The sequence below is a fragment of the Coenobita brevimanus genome, chromosome 26 (genome assembly GCF_032717465.1).
Source record: "Coenobita brevimanus isolate Jiangsu-jjx chromosome 26, ASM3271746v2, whole genome shotgun sequence".
Taxonomy (NCBI): Eukaryota; Metazoa; Arthropoda; class Malacostraca; order Decapoda; family Coenobitidae; genus Coenobita; species Coenobita brevimanus.
In genome coordinates this window covers 2,832,937-2,841,957 of record NC_136979.1, presented here as the reverse complement: position 1 = coordinate 2,841,957, position 9,021 = coordinate 2,832,937, and positions in this window count along the sequence as shown.

Genomic DNA, 9,021 nt, shown 5'->3' with positions numbered 1-9,021 from the left:
ACATCAGTGAGTGGATGGTGAGGGCCCCCACAATGTACAATACTCTGGTAACCATGTAACCAAATTGTTGATCAACCCCAGCCTATCTGGCCAAGCACTCTTCTCGGCCACAGGCAAGCCACTGCCCCTGCAAGGCTGTCCAATGCAGTGAACCAATGTTCCTCTGCAGTTGACAGTTCCTTGCCACAGCAAGACGTGGGGAATAATGAGGAGGTTTGGTCCCTAGATGGACTCAATATTTGCATCTCTCCCCACTGAACAAGGGCACCATAGCAAGGTCCACTTCATCGGCACTACACAGTCATGAGCCTGGGCTGAGATTATCACACATACATGCTGTATGTCTTCTACACAGTCATTTCCCAAGGACAGGCTGAACTCAGCCTTGGGGCCAAAGAATTGAAGACTCCATATTCAAACCTGAATCATTAGTAAAGACTGAGCAACAGTAAGGGTAAACAGAAAAAAACCCAAGCTATTCAGTGGTGGTACCGGGGTTGCATGACACCCAGTATTGCTGCTAGTGCCATGAGTGAAGAAGGCTTACACATTGATGCATTGCCAAAGGCTTTAAGAAAGTAAATGTAAATGTATGGCTATGCAGACTGGAAAGAGTGTTGAAAGGAGTCTATTTGATTACTTGCTTATGGTATGTTGCTTAAGAGTGCTATTGGCAGGAAATTAGTGAGAGCATGGTGTGGAGGTTTATTTGACCATGTGATTGGGATGCAGGGTGAAACTGAGAGTGCTTCGAGGAAATCGTGTGAGAGAAATACTAACAATGAAAGCTTGTTTGTTCGTTTGCAAATGAAAAGTTTAGAAACAATGCGGTGGTAGATGAATGAAAGATGGTGGAATAAGGATCTGTGAACTAGGATAAAATGGATTTGAAAATGTTTGGATAGCATACAAGGAGTGTTTGATTAACCTGTGGAGTGTAAACCACAGTTCTGGCTGTGATTATTGGGGAGTGCGAGACAACTCAGGTTGTGCTCTTGACAAATGCATAGCCATGGGAGGGCGTGGGGCCCAGACCCACCCACTGACCTCCCTGATTTGGAATGTCAATTAAATTATTTAATAATGCACATGTATGTAAACGGAGTAGTGCCCTCTCTTCCCCAACAACAGGGATTGGTCCTTCCTTGCCTCCCCCCTTCCCCCTTGTGGAGATCTGGTTTCGTTACTGTTGGTAGGAGTTCATGGATGTTTTATGGCTGGAGGTTTTGGAAGGCTGTGGTGACTGTGGTTGTGCTTATGTGATTTCTCTCTCTCCCTCTTTTGCTTTCTTTCCTTTCTTTCTCCTCCCCTCCCAGCTCTTTCTCTTTTCCTCTCTCTTACTTCATTTCACCCTCCCTCAGTTCAACTCGTCCTCCTTCTTCTTCCTCTTCTCTATCACCATCATCATCACCATCATATTCTTCTCTTTCTCTCCCTCCTCCTCCTCCCTCTTCTTCTATCCTCCTCTTCCTCCTCCTCCTCGTCTTCCATCATCTTCCTTCCCCGTCTATCCTTCTCCTCCTCCTCCTCCTCATTTTCTACTCCTCCTCCTCGCCACCCTGACTCCATCCCTCAGTTCATAACTTTTCCAACTACCTTGTTAACCCTCTCATGGTCTCTTCTTCTTTTGTATTTTATTCCAAATTACGTCAGTTGCTTTTTATTTAGCTAACATTGAATCATGGATGCCTAAACGTGTTAATACTCGCTCCATTAACCCTTTCGTGTCAAGATAACTCAAGCATTCTGTTTATTGTTGTTCCTTCTAGTGTCAGTGATTTGTTGAGGTGAAAGGGAATTATAGGAGCCTAAATGTGTTAAGGAAAAGTAGCGGTAGTATTCAAACATCTATGAAAAATAAAGTCAGAATTGTCTTTCCTCCCCACCCGCCTCAGTTATTTACCTGTCTTTCTATTGCTAGACACCTAATCCCAGAGTTCACCTAGGAGGGTCTCACTCACACACACACACACACACACACACACACACACACACACACACACACACCATTTTTTCTCATGAGTTTCGTGTGTATGTACCATCTCTGATAATTTCTTTTTCTCTTTAATTTCATATCTACTCACTGTTTTGTTAACTTTCCTTGGTAATTCGTATCTATGCACTGTCTCTCTTAACTTTCATTTTTTTTTATCTCTCTTCTGAATTTCTATGTACCGTATTTCCTAACCATTATTCTTTTGTTGACTGCATACCTCTGCGTTCTTATAAGCCTTTTTTTTTTTTTCGGTTTATTTCGTGTGTCTATACTGCCTTTGTTAGAACGATATAACTTTTTATAAACTTGTCTAACAGCGTAATATGATGAACTGGGGTGGGGGGGTCGCAGGGCTTGAGATTGACTCCCTAAGGGGGCGTGAGGCGAAAAAGTTTAAGAATCGGAGGTCTAAGGGTCTCTCTCCTCCCCCTCCTCTGTCTCTCTCTCTCTCTCTCTCTCTCTCTCTCTCACACACACACACACACACACACACACACACACACACACACACACACACACACACACACACACACACACACACACACACACACACACACACATCGGCATGATCGCGAATTTATGCCTACAAGATCTGTTTAAAAAATCAAGCAGTGGAAATTTAAGCTGTGTGTGTGTGTGTGTGTGTGTGTGTGTGTGTGTGTGTGTGTGTGTGTGGCTTACGTTTCTTTGGTAGGATTAAGAAACCTAGAAACCTATAAAGAACACAGAATACAGCCTAGGAGAGTGTGTTCGACAAGAGAACATTATGTAAGTGCTTTTGAAGGCGAGACGGCGTGGTAGGTTAAGAAGATGGATGGATAATACGGGAAATGTATGTGTGAGAAAGGAAAGCATTGAAGTCAAGAAAGCAAAATTGACAGGATTATAATGGTTGGGAGAAGTATGTATGGGGAGACTAATAACATGGGCTGCACGCCTTATTCTTTTTTTCTTTTTCATTTTTCAATTTGGCAGTCGACGGCATGACTATCCATGGGCTTTTGTGAAAGGTACATAAAAAAAAAAAAGGGTGGATGATTTTTGCTTGTGAGGTGGGGCCAAGATTTTGAAAGTTTGAGTGACAGGTGAATGACTGAGGGCCATTTCAACTACTACTTTTTTTTCTTTTTTTTTAAATCCTGCCCACGCCATATATTAGTGTGAGTTAGGGTTATGTTGATGATGATGATGATGATGTCTTTAGTTCACTGTCAGGAGTCACTTATTTATTTATTTATTTACGTATTCATTTATTATATTTATTAACGCATTTATTATTTGTTCATTTTTTCTTGCTCCTTAGTCCGCATCCAAGGTACAGTAGTCCACGCACCAAGGTCCTTGGACCTTGCCACGCACGACATACCAACAGAACGCCAGCTCTTTGCAGCCCCTACCGTCTTCCCCTCCATTCACACGTCACTTAGCTTATAAACAGTACCCCTTATGTCTCAGTCGCGTTACACTAAGAATACCGATTTCAGGTATGGTGTTATGTATCAGTTGAGGAGTTTTTATGACGTGTATTAGCCATGAGGAGGTGTAGCGAACATGACGATATCTCATTCAAATCTATAACTGTTTCCTGTAGCAGCTGGGATTGAACCCAACATTACGCAGTCCCCAGCACAGTCCCCATCCCATTCCTCTATCCATTACGCCACCACCTCTTCTTCAAGTAAAACGAGAACTGACATAGCTTACCTTTACTGATAAAGAAGGAGAGGGTGAAAGATTTTCTGAAACGAAGAGAATGCTACAAGAATTTTGGTAAATTTGTCTGTTAGTTAGTCTAGCTGGTGCTGGTGGAGGTTTATCCTGAAGCACACTCGGCTCGCAATCAAAAGGTCCCAAATTCGATTCCAGGGTCGACCACTAGACCTTCGTGGAGGGTCTCTTTATTTCAGTCTGTTTACATCCAGAATTGACACGGGGCCGGGATCTTTAAAGCGACGGTTGCGTGTCATAGTCTGCGGGTCTGGGGGTAATGTTTGTTGAATACCTTCCTTGTCAGTCACGCGCTGGTCTAGATTGGGTGGGGTGCGGTGGTGTACTTGGAAACATATTTGGCCCGCAACCGAAAGGTCCGAGGTTTAATATTTCCAGGTCGATCACGGGCTCAAAAGGGACGCCTTCATGTGGTGGCATCGATATGACTGGGCGGTGCATCTGTCCGGTTCTACAAACGTTCCTCAACTCCCTCTCTGCCCACCAAAAGGAGGATGGACTGCAGGTGGAGGGGAGGCGGTGGCTGAATCGGTAGAGAGGCGGCTTGCAGTCCTAATGGACCCAGGATCGACTCTCGGCTGGGGCAGGGAACAGTTTAAGGATTTGAATTTCCTAAAAGCAGACTTTCCTGATCTACCAGATGACCCGCCGACATGTCGTAAAAGTACCCCCGCTAATACCAATACACCAGTCCTGTATGAGACAGCCCTAGCATGTATTCAATATGGACGGTGGGTGTTAGCGCCGAAGTGGTGACATGTGGAGGTGTAGGAGGACTACTGGGCCTTGGGATAGGCAACTGCCCCCAAGAAATAGGCCCTGAGCCTTTGCCCAGAGTCGGACACATAAAAAAAAAAAAAAAAAAAACCAGCCTGCAGTCCACTGGGTTCACATTTCATAAAAGCTTGGGGCTGGAACTGCTGCTACTACTATTCCTGCCACTAATACTATTACTACTACTATTACCACCACCACCACCGCTACTACTACTACTAATACCACAGGGTCCTTTGACCTGTCTGAATCTCCAACTGGAAGGTGTTGTTTTACCACAGTCCACCATCCCCCTTTCTGAAGATACATAGGAAGCTGAGGGAAGTTTGCATAGCTGGGCACTGGAGCGTCTAGTTATATCAGGTGCTTTCTTTGTTAGTTACCAGGAAGTCTAGGTATCTGACGATTAGCTCTGTTATTTATTATTTTATCAGTCAGTCACTCTATCTCTTATTTTATGTGTCTGTCTGTGTATTCATGGAAGCTAATTGAGGTGTCTAGTATCTTACTGTTTTAGGGAGAGGCCATACTTGCTTCAAACATGTGATCGACAAAAGGAAACAAAGTAGAAGGTCTTTGTTGTGCAGTTAAGGAGTGTAGACCTTGGACGGATTCTTTGCCTCGTTTCTTCTTGGCGTTTGCATGATTCAGGTGTGTCTGCGTCTTAGTCACACACACACACACACACACACACACACACACACACACACACACACACACACACACACACACACACACACACACACACACACACACACATTTAGGCAGTGATTTACACTATCCAGTCACGCCTTGAGTCCACCTCCACCCTCCTCTTCACCACCACACTCCCCTCTCCACCCCACAAACCCTCTCCACCTCACACACCCCTCTCAGTCCCACGCCCCTTTCCACCCCCAACCCCCTCTCCACCCACACGCCCCTCTCCATCTCACACAACCCTTTCCACCCCACACACCCCTCTCAGTCCCACGCCCTTCTCACTCCCACACCCCTTTCCACCCCCCACACCTTTCCCCACCTCCACACCCTTCTCAACCCCCATACCCTTCACCTCCTCACCCTTCTCCATCCCCCTACATCCCTCTCCATCCCCACACACCCCTCCACCCCACACCTCCCCACTCCCCCACACTCCACGACGCCGGAACGTGTAAAAGAATTATTGATCACAGACGTGCATAGGAATTCCTGGTGGCAGACTTGTAAATGGCCGCTACAAGATATTTAAATTATAGATCCCAAATGTTTATGATTTTGAAGACTGTTAGAGCCATCGTGGATTTACATTTATCGTTGGAAAGCTTGTCAAAAATGTAAATACCTCTGATGGGTGGATGTCGGGAGGAAGGCTTGTAGTACTGTGCTCTGACGGAGACGTTGTGTTGCCTTGCGCGTGTGTACGTGTGTATGTAGCGATATTTTTTTCTTCCTTGCTTTACTCGTAGCTTATTCACTTTAACTTAACCCAAATTTTCTTCTTTTTGTCGCTCTTTTCACTTAGCTCAGTGGTAGGAAAAGACAGTACTGTGGCTCTACATCTTTTCTGTAGCACTTCCTCGCGACTAGCATCAAAATGTAGCGTTAATCTATTGCTGTAACTTAGCATTCATGATGAGGGAGAAGGCAATTTTAGGCCAACGGCAAGTGAACAGAGTATAGTGTTGGAATGTGTGGAGGTGGAAAGGTGTTACTTAAGTGACTTTTCTGAATACCGTCATAGATTACTGAGGGGTTAAAAGAGAGACGGAGACAGAGAGAGAGAGAGAGAGAGAGAGAGAGAGAGAGAGAGAGAGAGAGAGAGAGAGAGAGAGAGAGAGAGAAAGCGCTAAACAGAAAATCAAACGCTACCAAAATTATGCTGTCTTGGATAATATTAAAACTTCCATAGATTTACGCACATTCAAAAGCTTATGAAAAAAAAGTAACACAGGTAACTTAAGAGGCGTTTTTCAAAATTTGCCAACATATCACTGCTCCTTCCTCCTCCCCCCCAAAAAAAAAAAAAAAAAAGACAAAAATCGTATGGCGTGGAGCTGATGCAGGAAAATGGACCCTTAAAAATGAGTACTTTAAAATTAATGGTTAGAGAGTAGTGAAGTCTCTCTCTCTCTCTCTCTCTCTCTCTCTCTCTCTCTCTCTCTGCCTGTCTGTCTGTATGTCTGTCTGGTTATCTGTCTGTCTGTTTCTCTCTCTCTCTCTCTCTCTATGTCTGTACCTGTCTGTCTGTCTGTCTCTCTCTCTCCCAATATCCTCCAAGACTGAAAATGTCGAGGGTAGGGGCAAAGAAATGGGCGTGGAGGGCAGGAAATTAAGCTGGATGGGCTGAAGTCATTAGGGTGGGCGCTGGGGGGTGACCATATCAATGTACTCGCGAAAATGGGTCCTGTGGGATGACTAGCATGAGTGCAAGTTTAATTCCAAGTTTTATTCAACAGCAACAACAATAACAGCACAACAGTAACTACAACAACGACAATACTACTACTACTGCTACTACTACTACTACTGCTGCTGCTGCTGCTACTACTACTACTGGTGCTGCTGCTACTACTGCTGGTGCTGCGCTACTGATGATGATGATGACGACAACAGCAACAGCAGCAGCAGCAGCAGCAGCAATAACAACAACAACAACAACAACAGCAACAATAATTTTATAATAATAATAATAATAAATAAATAACTATAACAACAACAATAATAATAACAGCAACAACAACAAACAACAACGACGACAACAATAAGAACAAGAAATAACCTCGCATTGCTCTCATATACCTTGCGACGCGGGTAAAAACACGTCATTCAATAAAAGGGTTGGGTTGGACAGCGCAACGGGAAGTCCTCGCTGCAAGCCACATTTTTTCACAGTCCTTTTCTTTTTTTCGTCCATCAAGCTAAAAAAAAAAACTTTCCTATAGTTCCATCGCTAAATATGAAGCTGATCGGTCATTTCCTCCATTCCATAGCCTCGGTTGTATGGAAAAAGCTGTTATATTTTGAAACACATGCTTGGCTATAACAAGGACTGTCGCTGTTTCAAATGCCATCGTGCCAATTCATCAGTCATTGAGGAGTGACACACGGAAACTTGAAACTAAATTACAGTCTTCCTAGTGCACTACCATGACGCTAAAAATCACCAGTCACGGGCTAAAAATCACCAGTCCCGGGGATACCTGTAGCCTGATACGCGGGGAATGGCTGGATAAGGAGGGGTTTGGCAATATCTTAGAGTCGAGGAGGTGACAGGACTTGGCAGGCTACGAAGGAGGGCGAGTGGTGTGGGAGACAGCGAGAGACAGGATTGCATGACGGTGGGGCATGATGGTAGTGGCAGTAGCGGTCTTAGAGTAAGGCTGTAGAGTAAGGAAAGCGGGGAACGTGGAGAGTAACCTATTGATTCCTGGCTGAGAGGGGCCGGAGAGGGAGGGAGAGAGAGTGTGTGAGACGGTAGGAGGGAGAGAGGAAGGGAAAGGCGACTGCAGGATATTATGTTGTCGTGGGTGCTGTCTTGCATTTTACCTCCCTCGTGTTTGTGTTGTATTCCTCGCATGTCTACTACACGAGGTCGATGAGGAGGGCGAGGGGAAGCCACGAGGAATCGAGGGGAGTGAGAGAGGAGCCGGTAGGGAGAGAGGGGACAGAGAGGAGCCGGGAGGGAGGGAGGGAGGGGAGAGTTGCGCAGCCCGAGCCTCAGTTATCGGCGGGGGAGGGCTACAGTGAGGCGACTTGTTCTGCCTTGCCATGTGTGCGTGTCCTTCGTCAGCCCGGGGCCCTGGAGCAGCGACAGGCAGGTGTGGCGGGCGTGGGGGCGTGGTGTGGGCGTTGGTAGTGGTGAGGTCTGGCGTGGAGAGTGCCTAGAGACAGTGCCACAAGCTGACAAGGCGGCAGCTGCTCTATCAATAGTGTAGTGACTCTCCCATGTCCCCCGCCACTCACAACTCCCTGTAGGGTCGGCCGCTTTAGTCTGACCAACACCTTGCCCTGGCGTGTGTCCTGCCTGCCTTGTCCTTCCCCCAGCAGGTTGGGTCAAGGTGCCGGTGCTATGGTAAGGCTGTGACCTCACCTGCCCTCACCTCCGCTCAAGACAAAAGGTGACGCCGGCTCCAACCACCAACCTGTTATAGTGTCGTTGCTGTGCCTTCAATTGTCTGTGTTGGTTATGATCCACTCGTCAAGACTCTTCTGTCTGTCTATCTACTACCAGACCAGAGTTCATACAAAGTGGCCGCGATAGATAGGCCTCCAGGCTCTTCTGTCACAACCCATTCACCACTCCCTCCCTCCAGTTTAGGCCGCCACGTAGTAAAATAAAAAAAGCAACAAGAACACCAACAACTTTTAAATCTAGGTGCCACTGTGCCTAAGTTTTGCGTTCCATTTTTTTTCTGAGTCAATCGTGGCCATAAGTTGAAGCTCCGGGATTAGCCGGTTTTTTTCCACATCGAATCCACGAAACTAATTAGTGATCGGGCGGGGAGCACTTGAATCCCTCGCCTCCACCCTCATCCCCCGCC